This window comes from Trichechus manatus, unplaced genomic scaffold, assembly GCF_000243295.1.
Source record: "Trichechus manatus latirostris isolate Lorelei unplaced genomic scaffold, TriManLat1.0 scaffold00008, whole genome shotgun sequence".
NCBI classification, from domain to species: Eukaryota; Metazoa; Chordata; class Mammalia; order Sirenia; family Trichechidae; genus Trichechus; species Trichechus manatus.
This window is the reverse complement of record NW_004443944.1, coordinates 25,379,291-25,389,705: the sequence shown is the minus strand read 5'-3', so window position 1 is coordinate 25,389,705 and position 10,415 is coordinate 25,379,291. Positions and strand designations below refer to the sequence as shown.

At 51.8% G+C, this 10,415-nt stretch overlaps 1 protein-coding gene across 1 annotated transcript in view; it reads left to right on the top strand.

The window, feature by feature from the left end:
• The first annotated feature begins 1,476 nt into the window (after positions 1-1,476).
• The window catches only part of PPP1R16B (protein phosphatase 1 regulatory subunit 16B), a 106,883-nt gene continuing 97,944 nt past the window's right edge, over positions 1,477-10,415 (top strand). Inside the window, exon 1 of the mRNA XM_004370347.2 lies at positions 1,477-1,532. The gene's annotated coding sequence lies outside the window, so the exon portion shown is untranslated. The remainder of the gene's footprint in view (positions 1,533-10,415) is intronic.

Sequence of the window (10,415 nt, the reverse complement as noted above, 5' to 3'; positions counted from 1 at the left end):
TAAGGACCCAGAGGAGCGTTTCAGAGGAGACTGCTGGAAACTGAGCTAACTCGTGTCGTTTTTAGTGGCCGTTGAGTTGCTCCCGACTTGTAGCGACCCTATGTACCACAGAACGAAACATCGCCCAGTCCTGAGCCATCCTTACAGCCGTTGCTATTTGAGCCTATTGTTGCGCCCACTATGTCAGTTCATCTAGTTGAGGGTCTTCCTCTTTTTCACTGACCCTCTATTTTACCAAGCATGATGTCCTTCTCCAGGGACTGGTCCCCACTGATAACACGTTCAAAGTACATGAGACAAAGTCTTGCCATCCTCACTTTTAAGGAGTATTCTGGTTGTACTTCTTCCAAGACAGATTTGTTCATTGGAACTGACTGGGTACAATCTCCAAAACCCCAGGTTTAAACCCCACCCGCTCCCCAGCTGACTGGCCCTGGGGTGCCATAGGGCGCTAATCTGGAGGCTGGGAAAGCTCTGGAAACAAGACCCTTTGTAGAGAAGAGCACTCTATTGTTCTGCAGCCAGTGTTAAGCAAGTGTAGATTCCAGAGAATGTTTTGGGATAGAGTTTTTTTCTCTTTGTTTTTTAACTTTCTCTCCTCTTCCAAAAGAGGAAGGGGGAGGGAGATGCTCTCAACAACAAAATAAAAATAGTTAAGTCCATTGTCCTGTAAAAAAAGGCTGGTGCTCAGGGTGCTGGGGCGTTCAGCCAGGCAGAGCAGCTGGCATTAAACGATACATTCTACCGCGTGCGTTTTGCTTTTTTTTTTTTTAATTAATCATAAAATCTCAGGGAAACATCAGCAATCTAGATACCGCATGTCTCAAAGGGTGGCAGACGTCAGTGGAGGTACGACCACTTCCTTCCTCTTTCACTTCACCTCCTTTCTTTCCAGAAAGGGGAAATGATGCGAGTCCCCGTTGCAGGCCACGAGCCCCGTGCTCCCACCTGGCCCTACCGATCTCTCCCCAGGGCTAGGCCTGGTCGGGCCCCTGGGCGTCCTGGGAGTCTTCAGGGCCAGGCTGCGTGGGCCCTCAAAGTAGGAGACTTGAATTCCGGGCACTAGCACTAATTCTGTGTGAACTTGGGCAGAGTCCCCTCCTGGGGGCACCTCTCTGGGCTTTACGCTGCTCATCTGTCAAATGGGAGCAAGAATACTGTCCTTGGCTTCCCCTTTGTATGCTGGTGATGCGGCAGGAGTGTAAGGAAAACTATTCGGAAGCCTGGCCTCGTCTCCTCCCAGCGCCCTTCTATTTCCTGCTGCTCAAAGGAGGGGCCCTGGCCCTAGAGGGCCCAGACCCTTCCTTTCTCCCCCGCGCTCTCCCGCCTGCTGGACCCGGTGGAATCCGGTGGAGCGCGCCCACCCGCTCCTGCAAGTTTAGGCCCCGCCCCGGGGCGGGGCTGAGGGGCGGTGCGGAGGCTGGCGGCCGAGCCGAGCCGCCTTCTGTCGCCGCACCGGCAGCTGCGGCTCGGGGTGGACTGACAGATCCAGCCAGGGCCGGCAGCGCCCGGGGCAGGGCTCCGGAGAGCGGGTGAGTTCCCGGGCGGCGCCGCCTCCCTCCCTGCGCTCTGAGACTTGACAGGTCGGACGGGGAGGTGGAGTCCCGGCATCCTTAATCTGGCCGGGGGTGAGGTGGTGCGTTTTGGCGAAGGGCCGGCGGTTCGGATTTGAATGGGGAGCGGGGGTGCGTATTGAGAAGGCGGGTACCGAGAGCGTAGGGCCGGGAAGTCGGCCCTGGGCTGGGGGCGTTCTCCTGGGCCTGGCGCTCCAGTGATGAGGCTGGGGTCGGGGGTGCGTTTGTAGGTTGTTGGCCGGGGCCTCGGTGGCCTGATCTTGGGCTGAGAAGGGGGTCCTTATCCGGTTCTGGATTCACTGGCCGCCGTCTGCCGGGGGTCGCAATACCGAGCGGCGGGAGCTCCAGCCTCACCAAACACCCCCCACTCCCAGTCCCCGGGCCCGGCATAGGGGCACCGCCCCCTCGCGTGGTGGCGCCTTCCCCGCGCTTCGCCCCCGCAGGCAGCGCTGGGGCTCAGGGAGCGCTCCTGCCTAGGCGGGAAAGGTCCCCAGGGCAGGCGCCCCCGCTTGCAGCCCCGCCCCGCCGTGAGATTTGGGCTGACAGTGTTCGCGGGCCCGGGAGCCCCCGCGCGCTGTTGGTCACTGGGAGAGGCGCGCCCGGCCTCTTGAAGGGGCTGCGGTGCGCCGGGTGCTAGGTGCCTAGCGCCAGGAGTGCTCACCTCCCCGCTTCGACTCCGGCCAGGAGGAGCGCCCCCGAGCGCCTGGGATGGACTGAAGCTATGCAGCCCGCCCCAGAGAGGTCGCGCAAAGGGGTCTCCCCAAGGTCACTCAAAGCGCCCTGGCTGAGCTGCCCAGACCACTCCGGGTAGGGAGCTGGGAGGAGGGGCTCCCGCTGCCCGCCTCCTTCCCTGCAGCGGCTCCTTCGCCCCCAACCCGGACTCGGCTTCACTGGAGATGCTACTGATGCAGCTCCTAGCCCAGGCGGAAAATTGAGCCAAGTCGAGCTTGGAACCTGGCCCTCCCTGGAGCCAGCGTTGTGCCGCCGCGGCGCTCAAGGCCTGGAACCGGTACTCGGGGCAGCTCGGAAACCGAAGGAGAGAGACCCGGCTGTACAGGCGCCTATCAGAACCGAAAGCCGAGCTGCTTGCGCGCCCATGTGATTAGATTCCACATAATGGGCCCCTGTTCTCGCTGTCAGAGGCGCCCACCAGCTCCCCGCGGCCCCCGGCACCAGGTGCCGCCGCTGAATTGCCCTCTGTGGAAGTCCCGGGGCGTTCGTTCCCTCAGGGCCCTCTGTGGAAGGGGTCTGTCATTAGACTTCTCAGCCAGCCAGGGTACTTCGCTGTGTACCCTGCCATTTCCTGCGGCCTTCTCTGGAGCTGGTAGTAAAGCTTTCAGGCTCAGCCGCCTACTAGCTGTCTTCACTTGGGACACTTGGCCTCTCGGACCCTCAGTTGCCTCAAGTAAGAAACGAGTCAAATAATCATGCTGAGGGAGGATGCAATGGGAGGTGCCTGTGAAGTGCTTGGTGCAGGAAAGCTGGCAGGAGGAACGCCTCTAGGTAAATGTTGGCTGTCTTTGATACTGGGTTTAGTGGGGCGGTGTCTTCTCTTTTAGACCCGAGCAAGAGTGGGAGCCCTGGTGGGTGGTTCTGCAGGGGCTGGGGGAGTTTCCACATCTTCCTGCCTCAGCTCTGTCATGAAAAGCCAGCTTGCTGAGGCCAGTGGGGGCCGGTTAATCCTTTCAGCTCCTTGCCTGCTCACAGGGCCTTCCCACACAAATCCCCCACCCCCTTCTCTCCTGCCTGTCATACAAACCCCATCTTCTCTGCTGGAGACCCCAGGATGCTGGGGGCAAGATATCAACCAGGACACTCTGGACCTTCAACTTTGCCCCTTCCTGTCCCTGGGGGTCTACCCAGCAATGTCCATCCACCTTAGAATCTTTCTGGCTCCTCTCCTGGCCCCAGTTCTTCCAGGCCTCTGGAATGTCTTCTTTCAGGAAGACGCTTTAGTCCTTCCTACCCCTCTTTTGGTCTCCTCCCACAGGGCACACACTGTGACATTCCTCTGCCTGTAGTGTGGTTCTTGTGTCAGGGCTCCGTGAGTCCTGTTGCTCTCTGCATCTTCCCTAGCCTGGAGGACATTGTATGCAAGGCCCTATGCACATGCAGACTTTGTTCTCTGGTAACTGACGCTGGGGTGGAGGTTCAGTTCTAATCTAGCTATTAAATCTGGTATGGAGCCTGAGCCACAAGGCGAAGAAGATGCTGATGCAGGGAGATGGTTTTTACCTGAGGCAAGAACTTTTCTGCAGAGCGCATTCGGACCCTTTGGAAGCTTAGGCCTCAGGTACTTCTCAAAACCAGCTCCAGACCCAGAGTGAACTTTCTCTACCGACAGAGGCTGCAATCAGCTGGTTTTGCAGATTGTAGAAGGCACAAACCTGAATTCTCATGCTGGGCTGGTTCTACTAAGTACACCCCACCTTCTCCCCGGGACCTGAAGCATTTGTTGGACTATGGGTCCCAACCGGTATTCTTCAGACGGACACACAGCACCCTTCTTTGCCCCGAGCACATCTTGATCGGGCTTCGGGGAGGCTTGGAGAAGCCTGTTTCTTAGAGAAAGCTACAAGTGATAAAGAGCAAGGGAGTGAGACAGGTCTAGTTCAAATTGTAGCTCTGTATTTAAAAGCTGTGACCCTGTGTAAATTACTGTCTATCTGAGCCCCGGTTTTCTCATCTGTAAAATGGGAATAATAATAATAATGCCTACTTCATGCGGTTATGAGGATTCTGTGAGATGATAATGCATCAAAAGTGCTTAGCACCGTCCCAGTGTGGGCAGTAATGCAGGAAATGATTATTGTCACCGTCATCATTTCCTCCTTTGTGCTGGGCGCTCAAAGGTCCCAACTCCTCCAGGGGTGTAGGGGGAATCAGACCCTGTCTCTTCTGCCCCAGCTACCAGGGCAGGGAATGCCTCTCACCTTGGGGAGGGCAGGGCGCTGACTCCTGGGAATTTGAGTCCAGGGAGTCTGTGAGCATTGGCTTAGCCTTTCTCAGCTGGCTGCCATTTTTCAGGATTCATTGATTCATTCAACAGACGTTTACTCGGTTCCAGATCTTGTGCTTAGCAAGGGATTTTGAGATGAATAAGGCAGCTCTCAGGAATCACGCTCCATGAGGTCTGAGAGGCAGGCCTGGAAACAGATACTGAGGACATGGTGTGATAAGAGCTTCAGTAGCAAGAAGTGGGAGTGAGGAGCAGTGGTGGAATAGGTGGGCTCAAACAGACCCAGGCTGGAATCCTGACTCTGCCACCTCTTAGCTGGGTACTGATGGGCAAAGAGCTCCCCTCCCAAGCAGATAATCTACCTGCCTACGCTGCTGCTGTTAGCAGAAAATGAGACAGTGTGGGTAAAAAACTTAGCACAGGGCCTTCTAGGTATTAGTAAGTGCTTGTACATGTTAGTTGCTGTTATTAGTTTATTATTACCAGTAACAGGTGGGTAAAAATTGCTGTGGGAGCACATTTGAGCCCTTCAGGGACAATGTTCCAGGTGGCAGGTAATCCAGGGGGAGGCATCCCGGGCAGAAGCACAAAGGCCTAAAGTACTTGGCGTCTTTGGAGAGCAGTGGGCAAGAGTTGCAGCCCCAGGCGTCACTGAGGCAGGGGCAAAGGGCAAGGCCAGGGAGGGAGGTAGAAGCCATCCTGCAGCAGGCCCGAATGATTAAAGGCTCACTGATCCGAGGCAGGCACCTGCAGCCTTGTCAGGCACAGCGCTCTGAGGAGGGTTATCTGCTTGTAGCACCTGAGAAAATTCCAGAATAACTTCTGCATGGGAGGAAGGGCTGGCCTGGGCTCATTGGCCAATACAGCCACCTTCTCTTCTTTTTGCTTCCCACCTTTCAAACACCACCCTAGGCAGGTAGGTTATCTGCTTAGGAGGTAAGCCACTGGTCTCCTTCCTCTTCCTGAGACGTGGTCTCCACCTCTGTACCTGTTTCTCTCTTCTTGGGGGACTCAGCTTTTCATTTGCAGGAAGGGGGTGTGGGTGGAGGAAGTGTCTTGGCCTGGCTCCCTGTTGATACTGGACTAAGTGTTTCTGTGGATGCCAGTAACTGCCCAGGGACTTTCCCTTCATTGCCATTAAGTCCTCATACCAACTCCTTGAAGTAGGTGCACTCATCATCCCCATTTCACAGAGGGGGCCACTGAGGTAGAGGGTGAGGTGATCTGATGAAGGGCATGCAGCTCATAATGGGCAGGAGCCCATGCCTGAGAGTCTCCAAAGGTGCCTGTGCTGTCCTGTACCACCTTCCTCACGGTGCTCTTTGTAAATATCTAAAGCTGACTGCAGAATGGCTGGCTTCTCTCACCCTGTGTACCCTTGGGTGCTGGTCAGTAGACACCTTGGAGATGGGGTCACAGTGGGTATACTCTGGGTACTTGGAATCTGCCCTTTTCCCTCTCTGCCCTAGTTTTTGAGAAGGCCCTGTGTGTAGGTGCTTGGGGGGGAGGCGTTCTTGGATGTCTTGGAGTCCAGGGCCGGCATTGCTCTGCCTGCTGCTGCCCCACAAATGTGCCTTAATGCAGGCAATTTGCAGCTTGACTGATGTGGCAGGTGGTGGCCGAGCTCCACAGTGGCCCCAAGATGGCTATTCAGATCATCATGTGACCGCAGACCCTCCCTGTTTACAGAAGATATCAAAACAAAGGCTCCAATTTCCTTTTCCAAGGGAGGCAAAGTTTAGGACGAGGGTTTAAATCCCAACTCTGCCTTTCACTGGCTCTTGGGCCTTGGGCAATTTCTTCACTACCTTGAGCCTCAATTTCATCTGGAAATAAGGATCATATATTCTATTATATGTAATTGCATCTATACAGCATTATATATTTATACCTTCTGAGTTGTCATAGGGATTTGTAATCATAGGTAAAGTGCCTGACTTCCAAGTGGTAGATAAAACCAAAAAAGCAAACCCTTTGCCCCTGAGTTGATTCCGACTCTTAGTGACCCTATAGGACAGAGTAGAACTGCCTCATAAGGTTTCCAAGGAGCGTCTGGCAGATTCGAACTGCCGACCGTTTGGTCAGCAGCCGAACGCTTAACCACTGTGAACTGTTCCTCCCTGGTGCTTATCATAATTGTGATTGTATGGTTATTTGTGGTCACTACTCTTTTAAATCCTCTGTCTCATCCGCTAGACCAGTGGGTGATTTTGCCCCCCAGCAGACATTTGGCAATGTCTAGAGACATTTTTGGTTGTTACAGCCTGGGGTGGAGGGGGCTACTGGCATCTTGTGTGTTGTTGTGACCCATGTGACAGCGTATAAACTGCCCCGTAGGGTTTTCTTGGCTGTAATCTTTACAGAAGCAGATCACCAGATCTTTCTCCTGTGGAATGGCTGGTGGATGCTGCTAACTATCCCATAATGCACAGGACAGCCCTGCCCAACAGAGAATTTTCTGGCGCCAAATGTCAATAGTGCCGAGGCTGAGAAACCCTGCACTGTACCATAAGCCTCATGAGGTCAGTGGCTGTATAGAACTCATTCAGTGCTGTGTCCCCAGTGCCTAGCACCATGCCTGGCACACTGGAGGAGGGATGAATGGGGGCTTGGAAGCCCCTATGTCCCGTGGAGTCCCAGAGGTTTGGTTTGCAGGATGTTTTGAACGGACAGAAGAGGTTCAGATGAACCTGCATGATGGACGGCCGGTTGGTAATTCAGCCCAAAGACATTCAACCAGGCTCGCTGTTCTTCTCCCCAAGCAGATGCTTGGGGCCCGACTTGTCCAAATTGCCATTGCAATACCACTACCTTTTGCCCATTTAAATACAGGGCCCACCGTTATCTGGACGAGTAGGCCGGGGTGGGGAATGCTGTCCCTGGGCCCCTGGGATTTGCCACGCTGGGGCGCAGCTGCTGTCAGCTTCCTGTTTTTTCCCTTTCTGGTGGAATGAAGGAAACCCACTGAATGGCTATTTTTCCACTGACATTTACAGCAATGTGATAGGTCTTGGATTAATGAGGTCAAGCTGCAGTGTGAAATCTGTGCGATAACTTGAAGCTCGGCCAACAGGAAGAAATAGCTTATTTTCTTTGGGTTGTTTGATGTCTTTGGATGGGCTTTGGACTGGGGAGCAGGGGTTGCAACTCTGTACAAGAGAGGAGGGTGTTTTGCGCCCTAGAATTATAGAGGTCAGAGCGGTTGTCTCTTTTTCAATGTATTGAGAAGGTTTATTTTAATGTGGAGTTTAAATAAATAACTCCTGACAGTGAAAGGTTCACCCTGAGCCTGAGGCTGGCAGTAGAGCCTGAGTCTGGGTGATAGGAAAGATCATGCTGTTTTTCCAGGTCTCTGTGGGGGTTTGAAGGAAAAGATTGACCCCAAAGGATGTTTGGACAAGTTAGATGTGCACATTGATTAGAAGCTATTCTGACAGTGGGGAGGGGTCTAGGGCATATGCCTCAAACTTGAATGTGCACATGAATCACACAAGCTTCCTATTAAAATACAGATTCTGATTCAGTAGGTTTAGATTTGGGGCCGAGATTCTGCATTTCTGTCATTTTGTTGGTCTGTAAATCACTCTTTGAGTAGCACAGGTCTGGGAACCCCACGTCTGTAGGTGAGGGGCCCGTCGTGTAACCCACTCAAGCACAATAGCAAACACAGCCTTTTGTCCCTGTTCACATAGCAATTTGGTCTGCTGGCTGGCTTGCAATGTTACAGATACTGACTGCACTCCTTCTTTGAGTGCCCAGGCCTGGAACCAAACATGAAAGACAGGCGGCTTGCTCCCAAGGAGCAACTCAAACAGCCGGAACAAGGTGTGATGGGCCTCTAGTGCTTCCATAAGCATCTGTCCAGGAACACACTATTCCTGGGTCAGCTGGTCACCGGGAGCTTGTTAGCAATACAGATCCCGGGGCCCTAGCCCAACCCACCAGTGTCGTAATCGACCAGGACAGGGTCCCAGGAACCTGTGTTTTTAAAAAGTATACCAGGTGATTCTGATTCACAGCCAGGATGGTTGAGGGAAAGCCGAGAGGAAGAGCTGACACCAGTGGAGGTTAATTGCTCAGCAGGACCCGTGTAGAGTTGTGTACTGCACAATGGCACCCAGCCTTGGGAGGGGATGAAACCCAGCCAGCCCTCTGCTTGCCAAGTCCTGCACCCTGCAGGGTGGCATCTGCCTGAAGGGAAAAGTACCTTTTTCTTTTTATGAATAATATTCGTTAACACTTGGTACTTACTATGAGCCAGGCGCTGTCTGTTTAACTCTTTTAGTCCTCCTAACAACTCGAAGGGGCAGCATTACTGTCCTGATTTTACTGTGAGGAAAGTGAGGCACAGAGAGATTCAATGACTTGCCCGCAGTCACACAGTCAGTAAGTACCCAGGACATTAAGTCCATGCACTTAATCATTACATTCTGTGGCTTTTCTTTGCACAAAAATACTGTCTGTGTTCTATGGGGCTGTCCCTGCTCTGAGGGAGTTTTTCCCTAGTTCTTCCCCCAGAGAGGGTAAGGCTAGCAGTGACCTTGGCTGGCTTTGGAGTCAGACCTCGGTTTGAGTCTTGCCTCCACCGCTTTCTGTGACATTGAGTGATTTACTTGCTCAACCTCAATGAGCCTCAGTTTCTCCATCTGTAAAACCATAAAATCCAAATCTGGTGCCGTTGAGTCAATTCTGATGATGGCAACCCCATATGTTACAGAGTAGAACTGCTCCATAGAATGATTTATTTATTTGTTGTTATTGTTGTTGAGAATATGCACAGCAGAACATAAACCAATTCAACAGCTTCTCCATGTACAATTCAGTGACACTGATTACATTCTTCAAATTGTGCAACCATTCTCACCCTCCCTTTCTGAGTTGTTCCTCCCCCATTAACATAAACTCACTGCCCCCTAAGGTTCCTTTTTAATCTTTCAAGTTGCTGTTGTCACTTTGATCCCATATAGACCATTCTTAAAAGAGCATAATGCTCAAGGCAGACATTTTTTATTAGTTAAGCTAGACTGTTGTTTGGTTTTAAGAAGACTTCAGGAGATATTCTTGGTTTAAGGTTTAAAGATTATCTCAGGGACTCCATAGGGTTTTCTTGGCTGTATTCTTTATGGAAGCATATTGCCAGGCCTTTCTTCTGTGGCACTGCTGAGTTCAAACAGCCAACATTTAGGTTAATAGTCAAGTTTGTGCCACCCAGAGACCCTATAAAACTGCAAAATAAGAATAGTAACAGTATGAGATGATATGGTTAAGAATTTTGCCCTCTGCTTGGCATGTAGGATGAACTCAGTACATGTCAACTATTATTATTACATTATTATCATTAAAGCCAGCCCCTGGGAGTCATAGATGGCTTCAGAGCAGAGGGGGTGAGTGCAGCACTGTGTCATTTATATCTGCAGGGGCTGGGTTAGTTGTTTTGTTCGCTCAGGTTACCTATGTCCATTACTTACCTGGGCATCCATAGCCTTTGCTTTTTTTTTTTTTTTAAAGCCTGTGAGAGCTGAGGGTCATTTTACTTTTTTAAACTTGTGGTAAAATATGTTTAACAAAACTTTTGCCATTTTAACCATTTGTAAGTGTACAATTCAGTGACATTAATTACATTCACCATGATGTGCAATCATCAGCACTATCCATTTCCAAATGTTTTTCATTCCGTAAACAGAAACTCAGTGCCCCTTAAGTAATAATTCCCCATACTCCCTCCCTGCAGCCCCAATGACCACTAGTAAACTTTTGTCTCTATGGATTGCCTATTCTAAGTGTTTCACATAAGTGAGATCATACAGTATTTGTCCTTTTGTGCCTGACATTTGGCTCAGCATAATGTTTTCAAGATTTATCCGTGTCATAGCATGGATCAG